General features: G+C 44.8%; 1 protein-coding gene across 1 annotated transcript in view; it reads right to left on the minus strand.

Moving 5' to 3' along the window:
* GALNT17 (polypeptide N-acetylgalactosaminyltransferase 17) overlaps window positions 1-20365 on the minus strand; it is a 2143439-nt gene that overhangs the window by 1083242 nt on the left and 1039832 nt on the right. The window lies entirely within an intron of this gene.

The raw sequence follows: 20365 nt of genomic DNA on the forward strand, positions 1-20365 counted from the left end.
CCATTTGTGCTTGTTAATCATATATTCGCCTGTCCTGGATAAAATACGCTTCAGGGAATGTGCTGGCAGGAATACTTAATCATCCGTCTCTAGCCAACAGGTTGAGCTTCTGCATTGTCTCTTACCTTTAGCCACTGAACAACTCTGTTGCCCTTTGATAAAGAGATTGCCCTAAAATATCACACAGTTCAGTTTACCCTTCAAAGTATATGCACCCCACAAAACTGGAAAGAGCAGGAGAAGGGGTAGAATTCAGTGAACCCTTCACAGAGCATGAAGAGGCACGTACTTGCTTAGTAGTGAGAGAAACCAAAGGAGCGAGTCCTGAATTCACACAGTAAAACCTTCCACCAGAGGAAGGACAGTCTGGCTTCTGTTAGGAGTGTGGGATCATCTGAGCTATCAATTTCTTATTATGTCTGTGGAGAAGATGAGTGAGCTTGAAAGAATCAGACTGTGATATAGCATAATCAATGGGGTTCAATACGAGGTAGGTGGTAAGGGATTACCGGAACCGGTAAGGACACCGGTGCCGGTAATCCCTTACCACCCTATTCCGAGGTCCCTTAGTGGGTCCCTCCCTTAACACCTGGTTTTACCAGGCGTTATGGAAGGGACCCGTTAAGGGACTTCGGAGCTAATAACGGTACCGCAAATTGCGGTACCGTTATTAGCTCCATTCCATTACCACTGAGCCCTATGAGGGCTCGAATGGGAATGGGGAATGGTTCCCGGAATGGGGACTTACCGGGTCCTCCAAGGTTGGAATGACCCAGTAAGTCCCTATTTTGGGAACCCGGAGCCGGAATGCAGTAAGGGGGTAGCCATGGTGCTAACAGCTCCATGGCTACCTCCAACCTCGTAATGACCCCCCAATGTATTCCGGCAAGACCTTCCTACCTGCCTACACCAAGTCTCCCACTTGTACTGCAGTGTATCCATGCACTAGGTCTATCCACTACATGTGCCTTTATACATTTCCTGACCCTTGCCTCCTGAAACTGTCCATACTCTAATGCAACACTCTTGTGTGGGTAATTCGCTATCCGACATCTGCGGCATGCAGCCATTCTATCAATTCTAATCTATGTTAAATGTCCTCGGAGTCTCCTATTATCCCGCCTATGAAGCCACGGGATAATAGGAGTCTTCTGACAAGACCTTCCTGCCTACACCAAGTCTCCCACTTGTACTGCAGTGTATCCATGCACTAGTTCTATCCACTACATGTGCCTCTATACATTTCCTGACCCTTGACTCCTCAAACTGTCCATACTCTAATGCGACACTCTTGTGTGGGTAAATTGCTATCCGACATCTGCGGCATGCAGCCATTCTATCACTTTTAATCTATGTTAAATGTCCTCTGAGTCTCCTATTATCCCGCCTATGAAACCGCCAGCAAGCGAATTGGGCTTCAAAGAACTGCATCACTTTGTAATGCTGCTCATCCCTCTCTGTATGATATGCCGATTGTCCCCATTCATGGCCTGAAATCACCCAATTGCAAAACTACTGTGAAAGGCAATCCTACACCTGGCCACTTGACCTTTGCTAAGCCATACTGCTCAATCCAGACCTAACCTCGGCTAAGATTTCTACTTACGAGCCTACCACCTTCATAGTGGCACCTATACTCCTTTATGTTCACTGCTCAATAGCTTACTACTGTCAATATCGCCTTGTATTGTATACTCACATTGCATGCCCCTATTTGTATTCTGAACCTTCCAGCCTGCCCATTACGCCTTCATTGCCCCTGACTTGACCTGCAGCCCATGTATCTGATCTGTCTACAACCCTCAGATTGTGCTTGATATCTTTGCTCATCTACACCTGAGGTGGGCCCTTGAACACAAGGCCCAGCTTTTGCCAGTTAATGTACCTACTTGATTTGACAGTGGCATTCATGCATACCTGCTGCTGCCCCCCCGCAACATGAGGCGTGGCTCTGCCTGACTGTGCTTGTCACAAATTACCTGCTTACTGTAACCTTAGGCATGCTCTTGATGTGATGAATGTCTATCGCACTTACTGTAACTCTTAGGTAAGAATTGGTGCAGTTACACTGTGTGAGACTACACATGACTTAGCTGCTTGTTATTAGGAAACCCACCTTTTGGTATAGGTCTGTACTACAAATGTTGGTATTGTGACTGAACTGCCAGGCCTATCTCAAGAGGGGTAAATGTGAGCTGTAGAGCTGTACAATTGAAATGTGTAAATACAAGTAACCAAGTAACACTTACAGTCAAGTTTTCAGTTATAAATAGTTATTTATTAATTTAACATCAGTTTTAATTAAGCATTCTTTAAAAAGGCAATTCGTTGTAACAATTCAAATACATTTTAATATAACTTTTCAGAGTCAAATAAAGCTTAGGGATCATCTTTGGATATGCTTCATACACTACTCCAACACCCGAGGTGACTTCAAAAACAAGGATAGTATTTGAATTTATATATCACACCAATACACTTTTGTAGACTCTGAGTTGCAGAAAGGAAGGGTTAGGGAAGTAAAAAGGTTAGAACAATTTCTCAGCAACTGTGAGGACAGCTGAATCCTCCAATGAAGTCCAGATATGCTTTTCCCAGCAGTACCAGTATACAACAAGCTGCCAGCTTTGAGGCACAAACAGTATCAACCGCAATGGATTTAGAAGAGTGCCTTTAGGAGGCCAGGACAGCCAAAATCATTCGGAAAAGTCTATGGATCTGATGCACTTCTTGGATAAAAGTCTTGCACAAAGTTAGAGAGTTTCAGAAAATCACTGTAAGGTGACACGCTGTTAAGCCTGTGAGAAGGGAGTTGAACTCAACTCGGAAAAGTTAAGGCAATGCAATTCCCAGGTAAGAAAAACATGGCTAAAGGCAATAAGGTAAGTACCCCAGTGTACACAGTAACTCTGGTTAGAAGAATGCTGGATTCTGTCTTGCTATAGCGATGCAGACCCTGGTTCCTGAGTTTGAGTTGTGGGGACAAGAGGGAGGACATCTGCAGGGCTCCCACTACAGTACTCAGGCGGTCGTCAGCAGCAAAGGGCTCTTTTTGGTTCAAAGGCACTTTGCGGTTTCAGCACTTATCAAACAGCACTGATGTGGAACAACGGACAGCGGTTGGACTTCCTTCACACTCTTGGTCCTGCACTCTGGTGAGGGGACTTTGGATCTGGAGGTCCTGTTTCTGGAGGGTCCTTTGGAGGCTCTTGGAGTTGCTAGACAGATTTGTTCCATTGCAGACAATGCACTCGACTATGTATACTCCACCCCTGGCATTGGGCTCCCGCAGCAATGGAGAGGCAAAACAAGTCGGGGATGGTGGTCCACTGAAGTTTGTCTCAGGCTTAGTTGGTCCCACTAACCCAAGGGTAGAAGTCGTTCTGTCCGGAGCTTCTCTGTTGAGCTGGAAAAGAAGATCAGCACCGCAGAAGGGCTTCACCGGGCAATTCAAAGGTCCAGGAGGTTGAAGCAAGCTTCTTTCACGGTTTCTTCATTGGGTGTTTCTCCCAGTGGAACCTAGGCTGTCAATCACATAGCAGGCTGCCTGTCCTCCAGCCAGCTGGCAATCAGGACTAGTTGCATTCAGGCATTCCTAGAGACAAAGGACAGGGGAGTTCTGGGACCCTCCCTCACATCCTGTCCTTCCAGACACACTGGAGCCATGGATGGGCTTCAGGGTGGAAGTCAGTCAAAGTCAGAACAAACAAAGGGCTCAAACCTGTCTCAACTCACAGATTAAAAACCAAGAAAGACCACACAAACAGAAAATGGTGAAAAAAGAAGACAGGCACCCATGGGTGCTGTACTGCAGCTGAGGGTTTAGCCTGCTGTAGAAAAGCACAATGGTAGGAACTAGTAAACCACTGCCACTAGCCATTTAAAGTAGTGACGGTAACATAAACATGTTACATGAGAATGTAGGATAAGGGACTTCTAAGAAACCCTTAGCACTCCACATAAGATGGTGTGTGCTGGACCCACAAAGAAAAAAGGCAAGTAAAGTAAATTTCACTTTACCATTCTTGGGAAATGTAGTTCACCCAAGAAAAGGTATTTAAACCTTAAGGGAAATCTAAAGTATTTCTCAGTGGCACTGCACTGAAGGTGTTGTGTGTCACCATATACAAAAGCAGATGCCTATGGAGTTTGTCAGACTCCAGAAACAGTGAAAACACAAAATCCAAATCAGTTAAAAACACATGAGAGAGTGAGAAAAGGGACCCACTCACCCAGGAGATAAAATGAAAAAGTCCTAAATCCAGCAAAAGAGCCAGGGGTCTCTAAAGTGGGAGGATTTTAGTACCAAAATGAAAATTCTCCCTAACAGTAACTAGCGCCATGATGCCTGAGGCTTTGGTGCGCTGCTATCAATGTCAAAATAAAATAAGTGTAAATTACAACATTGGGCACGAGTCAAAAATAAATTAATCTGACCAACTATTGCCTTCCACTTGGAGAGACTACTCAGCACCCCAAGCTAACAATTTCTCATTATGTGCGTGCAGACGGGTGAACTTGAAAGAGTCAGAGTGTGATATGGCATATGCAACTTCTTCAACAAGCATAAACAAATATCTTGGGCCCAATTAACAAAGAAATTACTCTGACCCTATTCTTGTATTTTACCTGCAGGGAATACTCGGTTCACTAGGAATTTACAATGTGTAGCACTGCCTTAAACCTGATATACAAATTCCGAGCCTAGAGTAAGTCGGTGTTAGTCAAAGTAACATGTTTGGGAATAGTTCACAAGTATGTGAGGTAAAACAAAACCCACCCCTTTGTACAGGTTGGCCTTAATTTGCCTTCAGAACTCTAGACAATTCTGTGCATGGACATCATGCATTTAGATTGTTTGAAACTACATAGAGAAAATATACATTCAATGCCACATTTTCTTCCTCGCAGTGCAAGGTTTTTCAGATTTTGGCAAATACAAACCATTTTTGAATTTGATATGCCAAAAGTGGCCAGATGTTTGAATGCTTCTTGAATGTAACTGAGGAGCAATGAGATTGAGAGATGTGTCTGCCTGAACTGCAAAGTAAAAGAATACCAAGTACTACTTGGAATGAGCCTACACCCTATCAAAATTAAAAAAAATGTTATCAACCTAAATTGAGAAAACTGGGTGAAAATGTATTGATGAAACATAATTATAATTGTTCTTTTATAATGCAATTAATACTGGAGATCAGTTTCTAAGTGCGAATCTCGGAATCAAACCTGTGTTGTGAGGAATTGTTTTGCTTTCAAGACAAACACGTTGTCCCTGAGCTGTCCTCCAAGCCAATTAAATGAAACTTCATAGAAGAAGCAAAGGCATGGCTCGGGATATGTTTTGATATACTTAGATGCATGTCATTCCCAAAGCACCATTGTGGATAGAAGTCAAGACAATACTCATTGCCTTGGTTTAAATATGACTCCTGTAAAATTGATGAAATATGCCCTGTTTCCAAAAGATGAAAAATCAGTAGACATGGCTGTTTATCAACAGCAAGTGAAATAGTGGAGTAAAAGAACAGCCCTGCGTCCCACATCTATGTTTTCCGGCAATGGCTACTGACTTGCAATACTGGGGTGCATTTGTCAGTTCTCCCTGTTATTTTCTTTTCATCAGATCTACTACTTTTAGGGTGCAAACCATTGAAAAAACGTTTTTTTTTTTTTTAATCAAGACCTTAATATCTTCTTTGTTGTCACAGTTATGCCTTAGCTTAGTGTAGTTGGATTATGTGCACCAATGGTACACAAAGGGGTTCCAAAGATATGATATATATTTTAGTAAAATATATTTAATTATTTCATTTTGTTATTTCATAATGTTATTTCGTGTTTTTTGTGTGGTTTTGAGGGAAGTGTGAAGTGGGAAGTTTTGTGGGAAGTGCTTCTAACAAGTGCTGTTTTGCTGTCCTTGGCCATCGTGGCTACAGTGCTCTTCGAAAGAAAACGACTTTATATATTGCCATATATGAAGAATTACTGTGTAAAACATCTTGGCTCTGCCCACTTCCCCCAGAATCCTCATATTAACGGAGGGCATGGCAATTTGCTCCCGCATTTGTGGGAAGTGCTTGTGACAAGTGCTGTTTTGCTGTCCCTTGCTGTCCTGGCGACAGTGCTCTTTGAAAGAAAACGACTTGGTACAGCACAACTTTTGTGAATATATCACCCTTCATCGTTCGTGGATTATTTTCATTGAAAACTGCTTTTAAATATTCTAATTGGACAGTGTTCTCCATTATCCTTTAGGTACATTGCCATATTTGAAGCATTATTGTGTAAAACATCTTGGCTGCGCCCACTTCCGCCAGAATCCCCATATTAACAGAGGGTGCATGCATTTGTGCACGCGCATTTGTGGAAAGTGCTTGTGACAAGTGATTTTTGGCTGTCCCGGCTACAGTGCTCCTCAAAAGAAAACAACTTGGTAGGACACAACATTTGTGAATATATCACCCTGAAATGTTCGTGGAATATTTTCCTTAAAAAACTGCCTTTAAATATCCTAATCGGACATTGTTCTCCTTTATTCTTTAGGAATATTGCCATATTTGAAGCATTATTGCGTAAAGCATCTTGGCTCCGCGCACTTCCCCCAGAAGCCCCATATTAATGGAGGGCACGCTCATTTGTGGAAAATGCTTGTGACAAGTGCTGTTTTGCTGTTTGATTGTTTGCTAGTGAGCGCCCTTTCTAATTTACTTGCTATTATTATTTTTATATCCCGCTTAATTATTGCTGTTTGTTAGTTAAAATACTTTTGTAAAGTCTAATTTTGTACTCTGAGGGTGAAAACCCGTGTCGGCTGATGCTATTCAACACCAGTGGATTTTGTATATGTTATTGAACTTTATAAAGACTTTATTTCTTGTACCTTAAGAACAGATTCGATTATCAATATTCTTCCATAGGATATTTGGATTGAATAGACTTATATATCCAGGATTTGCGCGTTACAGTTGCTTTCACTATTGTTAATCATATTGTATTGGAAAGTTGATTCTTTTTCAACTATACATTTTTTTTTATTTTTTTATTGAATCACTGGAGTGTAATGGTGGCTTATTAAAAAAAAAAACATTTTCAAGCATACTATTTCCCAAAGATCTCAAATCAAATTTCAGAATGTAATAAACACAAAAACTAGACATCAATGTTATTTGGGGTGCTCGCAAATAGAGAGTTCTTTGCAAATGCATCATTTGAAAGCAGTAGCTTTGAACTCTATTACAATTTTTCTAAAGCATAGCTGTGGTTTGTAGTTTAAGGGCCTAATTCTGAGCTTGTGCTAAATATAGCGTGGAAAGCTGACATCCTCTCCTCCAGTTTTCAGCACCATCATTCTGAGGTGGGCTGAAATAGCAGAGCTATTGTCCTTTCCAGCAGAAAACGCTGCTCTCTTTGCATGGTAAACATGAGCTCCAGTTGCATTGTAAGCATTTCTTAAAAGACTGACACTTTTCTAATTTAAGAACGTTTTCGTAAACTTTCATAAAACTAGAAAAGTGGTGCTGCACTCTAAGAAATGCTATATTTATAAAGGGAAAAAGTGTGCCGTGAAGTTTAACGGCACCTTCCAAGGTACCGTTAATGAACGCCTCTTTAGGCTAATGCAGAAAGGGTGTTCTGCTTTAGAATAATGTCCCCGCTACACACTAACAAATGAAGTGTTTGGCAAGGATGCTGCTATGCCGTAAACCACAGCTTTCCAGGAGTGGTGTACTTTATTTATTACCACCACTCTCGGGTAAGCTCAGAATCCTTTACATCATGGTAAAGTGTCTTTCTGTTGAGACGCAGCACTTTTCTTATTTAACATGCATCTAAGATCTGTGAGACCACTTTGGTGGTTGTTTTGTGCTGTTTAAATGATATGTAAATTAACATAACAATCTCGAATAACCTCTGTTTTCCTTTCCAAATTACATCTGTTGCATTAGTTAAAGAAGTGGCAATAGTTGACTGTTCAAAATCCTTCTATACAGTGTTTTGAAATTTTATTTTTACATATTACCTATGCCTAGAGTTTCTTTCCTAGTCATAGTTCGAATTTGTGCAACTTGCATTTAATTTCTACTGCACTTAGGTACAAAATGGTTGTTTTTTCTTTGAAGAAAACAAATATATATTAAAAAAAAACCTCTTGATTTCTTAAGGGACATTAGTCCCTTCGGTTGTTACAGTGCTATCCCATTAAAAATCGTTGCACTCTTTACTAGTAATTCTTTCGAGCCAAATGGCGAACATGGCTCACACAGTTTCATTGATTTCTCTGCAGTGGGAGATGCATATGTTTATTACTTCAATAGAATTGACTTTGTAAGAGGATTCAATTCAACACTACAGCTAAGTCAACGCCTAGTCTATAATACTGAATGAAAACCCTTATTGATATATCTTTAGGTCCAGTTCATGCGTTCTGGATGACTACCCCTATATAACACCCCTCTCTTGGAATCCCCCTGACCCCACTGAGCCAAGAAGTAGTTCTGTTTTGCAAGTTAAAAGGGTTTATTTGATAATTTAAACAATAGATATATATATGACACTTTATAATAAATTAATAATTGAATATCACACTTAATCTGAGATGATACAGATTAACAACAGAGAATCTGGCACTAGCACACTTCTTTATAATTACTAAGGAGTTGAGATGAAATGGATAAGGTAGCACACTGGTAAATAGGTACAGAAGTATAATGTGGTAGAGAATGCTTTATAGGGTTCAAGGAAATGCAAGGTTGAATGAATGAAATGCAGTATAGAAAACAACTTGATATGATTTCAGCAAAACAATGTAATCACTTTTCTCTGGCTATTCACTCCCCCCCTCTTTATGCAATGCAAGGGAATGGGAGGAAAGCACACAGTTCTCAGAAATGCAATCAATGTAATCAGTTCAATCCCCCCCAAGCTTAGACAACAGAAGTTTAAAACACAGATAGGAGTTTTGAAAACACAGGCCCAAATGCTTTGATATGTGCTAGCAATGGATGAGAAATATGCTGGAAATGCTTTTTAATTCCCTTTCAGAGGTTCAGGGTGAGTGGTATCTAGTTAATATTAGTCCAGGCTCACACTAGCAATGGGCAGGGATAGTTAGCAGGTTAAACGAATTTCTGGCAAATGGAAGGCAAGCAGCAGCAGTTTTTACATGTGAAGAAATTTGCAAATCGCGGTAAAATTCGCGAATGCGTGTTCCGCGATTGCGGTAAAACTATAAGGGGTAGGAATGCGGTTCTAGGTTCGTAGGAAAGCCACGATTCTAAGCTTTCAAATAAAAGTTATTGCAAGTCTCTAGCACAAACGGTTGCGGAGATATGAGCGATTTTATGAAGGTCGTTTTTCAGATTTGAAATTTTAAAGTTCAAAAAGACAAGTGCAGCTTTACAAATGACAGGTGACAGTTAGGAGGCAGTTCTACTTAGATCAAATAGATTGAATTATATTATTTTAACTAAGAGATTGGTTCTGCACAGTTTTCTAGGTACTCACACTATATTCTTGAGTGAAATGGGCCTCGCCATGGATCTGGTCAGGGTTTTGGACTGGGCTCGGGTCTCTCTCTGGGCACAGCACTGCTTTCTCTCTGGGTACAGCACTGCTTTCTCCCTCTGGTCTGGTCTCTAGTTCTGGATAGATTGAAGTCTCTAGTTTGGCTCTCTGGAGGTTGATGGAGGTAAGTATGGATTTTTCCGGCAGAGCGTCCCGCTGCAGATGGATTTGGAAGGTCCCTATCTGTCCTGTCTGTCTGCTTTTATGTGTTTAGAATGTGGGTGTGCTCTAGCATCACTGACCCTACCTCTCTCTCAGCTTCTAATTGGTCAAACTTCCATTTCTTATTTGATTGGGGAATGAACTGTGAGTCAGAGGGATGTCATTTTATGGCTTGCAGATAGGACACTCCTCTGTCAGATTGCACACATTCTATATTTGATAATAAAAGACATATTTCAGAGTTACACAGTTGTTTGAAATTACATATACATGGTGTGGCTGAATTTAGCCATGTCTCTGTCCAAATCTGCTGTTTCTAAGAGCTTGCATTCAGAAATGGCAACTTCTAGCACTTTTTCATGTGCTAAACAACATTGGATCTTCATTAAATTTTATACAACTGTTCCTCACATATCTACCCACATACCAATGCATTTTCGTTTGTCTAGCTGAAACAGGGAGTCTGTAATATTAATAAACAATGGGGTTTTGCCCCAGAACATCACACAAATTCGAGTTTAGGCTTGAATTAAAGGTACATTTTTTAAATTAAAGCTCTCAAAGTTATACATTTCTGTCATTTGATTACAAAGAGTTATCAGTGTTTTTGTAAAATATATATTTTACTTTCAATTCAGTCCTCAGAGTGTTGAAGTCCGCCTCCAAGACTTGGGTGGGTCAGTCACAGATCTCTGCTGGCTGGCAGATCTTTGTTGACAGCAAACATCCAGAATTAACATATTCTTTTCAGAGGAAAGGGTCCTTTGTGTGGTGTCTGGCAAGCTCACATCAGGAGGCCAGGGGGCCACTTTGCATTTAATTAACAGAACCTTGTTATTTCCTGGCTTCTTGTGTTGAGTTCTGAAGTGTCAAGAGTTCCCAAGACAGGCAACCCCTTTGAACCTTTGATGAAATAAGACCCCTTTTCTTTGCATTCAGACAATCTTGCAAAACAGCTCTCCTGTCAGAGTTTAGACCGCTAGCGCCACCATCGGGATTTTGTGGTTACTGCATCCATCCTTGGGATTTTTTTAGGTTAATTCATTTCAGCAAGTGATATTATATGGAGTATATTGTCCATGTTCAGGACATGGCATTGGTGTATTTCTGAAGTAAAGTAATTCTGTGCCCATGATTTTGCCATATTTGACATTCAAGAAAAATGAATTCCCAACAGTATGGGTTTGCTTTTGGCAATCAGCATTGCATCTTTGAACTCACAATATAGGCGAAATGGGATTTTCCTGTGCATTTTCTGGGGAGCTCTGGCCATTATGATGTTTTCAATGCCAGTACTGCACAGTTTTGAGGTAGGGCCCGGATGCATGGGTAAATACATCCCACAAGCCCCCCTCTTGCGATGGCCATTCTATTTCACGAATGGGACTCGCAAGACCTGGGATGTTTCCTCATCTTCTTCCAATAGATGGCACAGTTCATCATCTTCTTCTCCATCCGGTACTGATCGATCGGTCCTCCTTGCCGGTCCTGATGGGAATATTGGGCGGTCCACTGGGCCCATTGGATCTTCGTTCCCGGTCTCCGGATCGTCCTCCTTGGCCCGTCTTCAGGTTTTCTTTCTCCTAGGACGACAAAGGAAGAGCGGCAATACCTACTCATAGACGTGTTTCCACCACTGTTGAGATGGTGGGACAGCATATGCATTTCATCATGACGAAACATTACATTCTTATTTTGAAAAAACAACAGTATAACTAAGAGACAGTTTCATGCAAATCACAGTATTTTTAGAGACTAGATGTGGTATGTTTTATGATTGGAACTGAATTAGTCTGAGACAGTACCCGCTAGGATTCCAGAGGATTCCTCCAGTTGTTGCAGAGTGTGCCTGGGATGGCAACATTTCAACTGGTTTATGTGGACCCACTTGTCTTCCCCCTCTGCCGAACCGCCTTTGGGGATGCGGATCTTGTAGGCCACAGGGGAGATCTTATCGACGATCTCAAAGGGTCCCTTCCATGTAGGCAAAAATTTGCGCTGCTTGGCCTGGTTTCTTTGGAAGTTGTATAGATAGACCCGGTCCCCCACCTGATATTCCTTCCTGGAAGTTTTCAGGTCATAATGGGTCTTCATGCTATCAGCCGATCTTTCTAGATTCCGCTGAGCATAAGCAAAAGCATGTTGAAGGTGTTTCCTTAAATTCTCTACATACTCATGAGTAGTGGAGGCATTTATCAGTGTCTGCTCTTGGGTCCTGTAGAGCAAATGCTGCGGAAGCACCATCTTGCGCCCAGTCATCAACTCAAATGGTGACATTTTGGTTGCAGATGAAGGGGTAGATCTGATAGCCATTAGGACCAGAGGTAATCGGATATCCCAACTTGGCCCAGAATCTGCCACAAACTTCTTTAATATGCTCACAATTGTCCGGTTATATCTCTCTACTGCCCCAGAAGAAGCTGGTCTATAAGCAATATGCAACTTCCTTTTGACCCCCAGTATCTCCCACATCTTTGTCATTACTTCACTGGTGAAGTGGCTACCTCTGTCTGACTCAATCCTTTGAGGTAGACCAAAACGGGAAAAGATGTGGTTAATCATCAAGGCAGCTGCCGTTTCTGCCTTGCAGTTTGGGGCTGGGAGACATTCCACCCACTTGGTAAACAAGCATGTCACAGTCAACATGTACTTATTCCCCCTAGCCGAGCGAATCACAGGGCCTACAAAGTCGATTTGTAAATCTGACCATGGCAGTGTCATTCCCCTCTTTTGTAAAGGCGCCCGGTGTGTGAGGGATGTCGGCTGAAATTGTGCACACACAAGACACCCCTTCAAGTATTGGTTGAGGTCCTGGCCCATGTGTGGCCAGTATGCAACCTCTCTTAAGATTTCCAATGTTGTGTGAAACCCCCTATGACCGGCGGTGGCCGCATCATGGGCGTGACTTAACATCAGGCTTCGGAATGAGGTAGGAACCACCCACTGGTCGTGGCCAGCTTTGGATTTCCTTACCAACAAACTGTCTTGGATCCGGAACATTTTTGGACATTTCATCAACACTCTTAGGTCCTCTTTCCCAATGTAATCGGTATCCGTCAGGGGAAAGTTCTCAGGGTCCTCAAGGTGCTGGTAAAATTTACCAATTATTGGATCCCCCTTCTGAGCAGTAATCAAATCAGCATCAGGGGTCTCCTTACTCCATTGTGCAATTGAAAGGTCGTTGTGAGCATTTGTCTGGGACCTAGTGATGGCAGTGACCTGGATTTCCCCCAACAGGGACTCAATCTCAATTAGATCCCCTTGGATGGCCCCGGTTTTGGCCAGCTGATCAGCTAAGTCATTTCCAGTTTTGTCTGGTCCCTCTACTTTGGAATGACCCTTGATCTTTTTCCAGTAGATGGTCATTCCATTCGATGTGACCAGATCATCAATGTTTTGGATCAACTTCCCATGTTTCAAGGGTTTGTTGTTAGCACATAACATGCCTCTGGTTTTCCAATTAACCAGGTGCTCCACGAACCCGTTCCGTACATAATCCGAATCTGTGATTATGACCAGTTCGTGGAGTTGATGCTGGACAGCAGTGAGGATGGCCTGATGCACAGCCATCAATTCTGCCACCTGACTACTTCGGGGACCAATTTTGTATCCGGCGGAGGGTTCTGGGGACTCATTCACCCATGCATTCCCTACGCCAGCCACCAGTTCTTTCTCCCCGTTGTTGTCAACATGGTAAGAGCATCCATCCACATAGACAGTGGGCATTCCCGCACACTTGTCCTCTTCAAAGACTTTGTGTGGGGAATTAAGGTATGCCTCCATGTTGTCCTTGATTTTTAGACTTTCGTCCTCGAGACAGTTTTCTCTGGCACAATCATGCAAGTCAGCCAGACCTTGCGCGAGTGGACTCTTCTTGTTTTGGCCATATCTGACCTCCACAGGAAAGCCTTGCATTGACAGAATCCAGGAAGTAATTCGGGAATTACTCACATTTCCGGCCCGGATTCTGTCACTTTGGAGATATTGCAGAGGCTGGTGTGGAGTCTCCACTATGATGTGTTCCCCCTGGATAAACGGGCGGTAATTCTTCAATGCCCACACCGTTGCCAGGAGTGCCTTCTCACAATCGTTGAATTTTTCCTCCACAGAGGATAAAGTTTTGCTCGCATAGGAGATTACTTTATTGACCTTGTCATGCTTTTGGTATAATACTGCCGTCAAGCACGTATTAGAGAACCCCGTCTCCAGGAAGAACTCCTTGTTTCTGACAGGGTAAGCTAGGCAAGGCGCTTGTGAGAGGCTTCTTTTGAGTTGTTTTACTGACTCGGATTGTTCTGGACCCCATTCCCACTTGACCCCCCCTTCAGGAGATGAATCAGGGGTCTGGTGATCTCTGCGTAGCCCTCAATGAACTTTCTGCTGTAATTAGTCAGTCCAAGGAGGCTCCTTAATTCCCGCAGAGTTGTGGGGTCTTTCAGTTTCTGAAGTGCTTCCACTTTCTTTTCCTGGGGACAAAGACCCTGAGGAGTAATCTCATGCCCCAAGAAGTTAACACAGGTTTTACACCACTGTGCTTTCTGAAAGGAAAGTTTTGCTCCGGCGGCCCTCAACTGTGTCAGAACATAACGGATCTCCGCTATATGTTCCTCCACAGATGAACTTTTGATGAGGACATCATCTACATAAGCCAGGTTACCCCTCGCACCCAGGTCGGGCATGGCCTTATGTAGGAATATATTGAATTCATTGCCGGAGTTGAGGTATCCGAAGGGAGTCCGGGTCCATGTGTACTGCTGGCCCCCAAAGGTAAAAGCCAGCTTGTATTGGTCCTCCCTACTGACAGGCACAGTCCAGTATCCATTGGTCAGGTCTATTGCAGTGAATACCTGTGACCCCTGGATCTGGGCCAGCCCTTGGTCAATGTAGGGCAGAGGCCATCGGGAAGTATGGACCCGTTTGTTGAGCTCCCTGAGGTCGGCGCAGAGTCTCCACTGGCCGTTTGGCTTCAATATCCCCAGCACCGGATTATTGAAGGTGCTGTGGACTGGACGGATTATTCCCCGGGACTCAAGGTTCTTAATTATTTCAGTAAGGGACTCCATTGATGCGAGAGGCAAGCGATATTGCTTCACAAACACAGGAGTCATGCCAGGGTCCGTGGGGATTGTTGTTGTGTGGATGTCAGTCCGACCACAGTCATATGAGTCTACCGCAAAGAGATCTTGGAAATCCAAGAAAACTTGTTTCAACTTTTGCTTTTGTTCCAGAGTCACACAGGCATCAGCTAGGTTGACTCTCTCTTCCACCATCTGCCTGAAGCCTGGAAAGACTTCTGGTTTGGCTATTTCAGCGGCCTCCTCCAGCTGGGTGGAGAAGTCCCTGGTCAGAGTGCTGATTTGGACTGGAGGCTTCAGGTGGGAAAGGCAGCCCTCATGGACCTGGAAAATCACCTCATCCCTCCTGAAGTCACAAGTCACATCTTCCTTACCATAGGGGCAGGAAGTGTACACCAGGAAGTTCCCCCCATGCCGGGTAAAAATCCTGTCTGGTGTTGTATTGTCCTCACTGTCACTGTCAAAACAGTCCTTGGGCATTGGTCCTAACAGTTCATTTACAAGATCAATGGAGAAATGTCGGTCATCAACCGCCATTCCAATAATGGTGCCTGCGGCTAGAGTAATACTCTTTAAGTCGCTGTTATCCACCTCTATTAGAATGGTGTCATGTTCTATGTTGACTAATGGTGTTGGGTTTACCCCCAACCCTTGCTGTTGGAGAGAAGCATTTAGATGTATGTAAGCATCAGGGTTTTTCAACTCTTGTCCCCTTTTAACTTTCACTTCCAGGGAGAATTGTCGGGTCCTTTCTGGGATGGTGACTTCCTCTTTAACCTGAATTTCAACTGCATACGGTAGCAATTGAGCTGACCTAAATGCCTTTTCTGGATCATCAAAGCCCATGGGATTATCCGCTAATCGGGACCAAGCTTTGAAGTTTATTAGGTCCAAACTAATGGCAAAGCGATTGAGAATGTCACTGCCTAAGTAAAAGGCGGCAGGGACGTCTCGCACGACCCAACAATTGTGGACTATGCTCTTGTTGCCAATGGAGATTTTGAGCATACACCTGCTTGGCAGGAGATGTTTGGAATTAGGTGCTTCCAGGTCCATTTCCCATTTGTCTATCAGTTTGAAGGGGGGAATGGCTGGATCTTTTGGGAGTTGGCGAAACATGGCTTCGCTGACGAAGCTCTTACCGTTGTTCACACACACTCGAGCGAGAACAGAGTCCTTCCCATCATTTAACTGAACAGGGATGAACAACTGCTCTCCAATTTGCTGAATATCAGCCAGGCTTTGAGCTGATTTCACCTCTTTCTGGACTATAGGAGTGGGAGTTTCAGATTGTGGATTGGTATAGAATTTCAAAGTGTTTCCTTCCAGCGTGGAATACCACTTTAGACTGGAAGGAAGGTTGATTTTCAGAAATAGAGAGGACCCCCCATCACCAGTCTGTTGTCCTACTGCTATTACTGTCACGTCTGGAATTTGGTTATTCTGGAAGTGAAATTCTACTTGGTCAGATTTTTGTTCAACCATGTGGCAGGTGCCGTTTAAACTAACATGGTTGACACACTGTTTTAATTTTATTGGTCGGCTAGTCTGGGTCCAGAGGACCTTGTTTACACAATCTATTAGGGGTGACAACCTTCTCAGGAGGTCATTCCCTAGTAAACAAGGGGTGCCCTCCGGGGTCACAACTATGACCGGGTGTTTCAACTTGTGTCGCCCGATCTTAATGTCCAAGTCTGCCGTCCCCTCGACGGGAATTTCCTTCCCGTCAAAGTTCTGCAGTTGTCCAGGAAGAGAGGTGAGAGGAATTTGGTAATTCTCTCCCCTTCCTGCATTCAGTTCATCAAAGGCCCTTCTGGACAGAAGGGTAGCTTGAGATCCAGTGTCCACCAGTGCCGAGATTGAACCCTGCCCCTGTACTTGTACCGGGGCATAATATCTTCCCTCCTTCTCCTCAAGGGGGCACAGATAATGCACATTTTTGGACAACTGGTGGGCTAATTTTCTGGTTTTAGACCTCGCTAGCGAAGAGATTTGGGCAGAATTCTGTGGAGAGTCTTGGGAATCTGAAAGAAAAAGTTGGCAACTGGAGATCAGAGCCATTGTGGGTTCCCCTGGTTCCAGTTCTGGGCCGCCCCCCCCCTTTTTGGAGGCAGTCCCCAGTATGGGTTTGAACCCGGGGATTTTCTTGCTGTTGGTTCTGGGATGAGATGGTGGGCGGCGGTAGCTCAGTCTCCACATCTCCCCAGTCTGGATTTGCATCCCTAGGGACCCATTTTTCTTTGGGAGGAGTTCCCCCCTCTCTGAAGGAGAAGATCCTTTTCTCAGGATCCTCTGAGGATCCCTCTCCCTCAAATTGGAAGATCTGTACCTCCTCCTCAAACTGAGTCTGTTTGGGTCTTTTGTTTCTCCTACCCCCCCTCTGCTCCTTAGGAGGCAGACTTTCAGGGGCAAGAGATTTTGTTTCCGGTTCCTGGGTTTCCAGGGGCTGTTTACAAGTGAGGAAGGAAGCTTCCTCCAAGGCTTTACACCCCCCTTCCCTTTGTGCCTCCTCCCTGGTAACCGGTGAGTTATCGGGGTGCTGCCCCCGTCATTGTTCTGGAGCACCAGGTCCAGAGTTGGGTGCGTTCTGCGCCGGCACGCCCATCTGAGGGTTCTGCTGAGCCCTCAGTATGTGACCCAGATCCCGCGCCATGTTTTGAACCTGGCGCTCTAACTGGGAAACCCGCTCAGGCTGATACGGGGCCCTGTTTTCTCCCCTGGGCTGATCCCGGGAAGGGTAGCTGTCCCTTCTTTGGTAGTACCCCTAGTTGGGAAGATTTGGGTACCCCTCCACCCTTGGCCTCCCCTCTCCCGGATTCAGTGGTCTGGGCTCGGGGAATTGGGGAAAGAAGGATGGATGATTTTGGGGTTGGAAGTCGGGTGGATATCTGGGGAAAAAGTTCTGCCCAGGGTTTGGTAAATTTCTGCCCTCCTGTGGGAAGTTTGGAGGGAAGTTCCCTGGGTTAGGTGCTTGGCTGGATCCCCCCCCCTGGGCTGGAGGAGTCCACACATAACCCAGGATGGGTCGATTTCCCTTGTAGCGAGGACTTACATAGTCAGGAGAGCGAGGGACCCCATTTGTGGGGCTGCCTCCCTGGCTCCCTGTCTGTGACTGGCCCGAGGACCTTCTGGGCCTAGCATTATTAGGTGCAGGTAGGTTTTTAGGCCCCCCCATCTCCAAATCCCAAACGGGGGTGACCTTTACCTCTGCCACCTTGGCAGCAGCAGGGGTGCTGTTGGCTTGGGGGTTTTTCTGGGCATTGCTTTTATTTTCTATGGGCTTCTGCACCTCATAGATCCGGGTAGCCTGTTCAATGACCCAATCTAAGGATCTTTTCTCGTGAAAATCCCTCACGAGCTGGGTCATGATGTATTTGGGCAAGGCATGGAAAAACGTATTTATGAACTCTCTACTATCTGTGCGCACCCTTCTTGTGGTCTGTGCAAAAGCACGCTTTAACTCCTGCACAAATTCTTGTGGGGCCTGATCCTCCCCACATTGCAAATTGTAGGCTGCCTTGCGAGCCTCTTGAGGATTTCTGTGAACAGAAAAATGTTTCAGGATGGCCGCCTTATAGGTGGACCATCTTAAATGATTTTGGTCCTCCAGCCCCGCAAAGAAACTGGAGTATTCCGGGGAGAAGGTCCACTTTACATATTGAATACAGCTTTGGCTGTCCTTCAAATGGAAAGTCTCCATCATTTGTTCAAACAACTCTAAGTGCTCCCAAACAGAATACTTAGCGTTCTTATGGTAAGGCGTAATGACGCTCCTGATCGCCTTAATCTGCTTTAAGGGGTCCTTAAGCAAGGCCCTTTTCGCCTTATTGGCCTTTTTGGTTCGGGTAACCCTTGTCCATTCATCCTCGGACTCAGAGGCACTGCTCCCAGAGGTTCCCGTCTGATCTTCCAGGTTTTCCCGGATTCTGCGAGCCTGGGAATGGCTGGCAGAATGTGGGGACCTGGTCTCCTGTGTCCTGCGCAGTTCTTAGGAGTCTTCAGATTCCTCCTTGCTGCCAGGATTTGATGGGTACCCCCTCCACTGACCTAACTGGGCAGAGGTTTTCAGGATGCCCTTAATGGGCCTACTCTCCTGGGGTTCCCCACTGAACTGTACTGTACTTGGGTGCCCATACCCGGATGCCCACCCCTCCATTCCTGGGTGGTACTGGCCTATGAGCCCCATACTCTTAGCTGGATAGTAATCTGCCATCCCTGTGGCCCTGTGCTCACGTGCGCCAGGGGACATGGGGGTGGCAGAGTCCAGGGACTGAGAGGTATGAGGGCCTCTGGTACTAGGGCTCCTGAGGTTATGCTCCGGAGTTTCCATTTCCCAGCGAACCTCATCTCTATCCGCCCCTGCTCCCTGTTGCAATGCAAGAGCCTGCATTTGTGCCTTCAGTTCCTCTGTTAAGGCCTTACTCGACTCTATCAGTTTCTCCTGCATCGCTACCTGTTGCTGGAGCCTATCATTGTGTTGGCAGAGGGCCTCATTCTCCCTCTGTGCTTCCTGGTTGGTCCTGGAGAACTGGGCCAGTCTTTGCTGCAGGAGGTTTACCTCCTGGGCAATGTCCCTATTGGCCTGCTCCTTTCTTGCTAGAGCATCTTCCACCCTTCTGGTGTGCTCTACCAAGTTCTGGTTTTCTTTTTGGAGATCACCCAGCCCCTGGAGGGCCAGGTGATTTTCTTCAATTTCCTTTTTTAAGTGGCAGACTTCCTGGCCTATGGCGTCTCTTTCCTGACTAAGAGCCTGCATTTGTGCCGCCAGGTCGTCCCTTTGCCTTTGGAAGGCACCAGCTTTCTGGCGCTCCTGATCAAACTCTGCCTGGGTATCCAGGTCTTTCAGGATCAGTTTATTGCTCTCCTCTTTCTCTCTGTCTAGTTGGATTTGCAGGGTGGCTACCTGCTCTGTGCATGCCCTGTTGAAATTGATCTGTTGCTCCAGCTTTTTCTGGTTCTGCAGTAAGGAGTCCAAACTGTCTTGGTGCTCCTTCTGCAGGGCCAGAAATCGGGTATCCTGGTCTGTCTTTTCCTGTTGTAGGATGCCCATATCCTCTTTTATTTTAATGATATATTGCCTACTATCATTTTCCGCCTCCTGGCTCCTCTGCAGCCTCTGCTCAGAAGAGTCCAGATCAGATTGGGCCTTCTGTAATGCCATCTGTTGCCTATTTGCCAGATTTTGGCTTTCAGCACATCTATCCTGCATGTCTCCCATATATAGGTACAGGTATGCTGCTATCCTGGCAATCTTATTGTGTTCCTCTTTGGCTTTAGGAGCCATATATAGTTCACTCAGGGCCACATGTAAGGGACCCTGATCTCTATATATATCTGACCCTGTTTCAGTGACCTGTTGTGTGATGGCCTGCAACCACACATCCTGGCCCTGTTCGGTCCATTCACCTCTCACAAATAGCTTATGCAAGAGGTGCTCTCTGGCTATTTTCATGTCTACTAAGGTCGTCATTCTAGAGATTGGTCTCTGTCCTGACTTACAGAAGTTTGTATTTTATTTTTGCAGAACAGAACTTTTCTTGGAGTGTCCCTTTTGAGGAATG

Source organism: Ambystoma mexicanum, chromosome 9 (assembly GCF_040938575.1).
Source record: "Ambystoma mexicanum isolate Mex_15411 chromosome 9, UKY_AmexF1_1, whole genome shotgun sequence".
NCBI lineage: Eukaryota > Metazoa > Chordata > Amphibia > Caudata > Ambystomatidae > Ambystoma > Ambystoma mexicanum.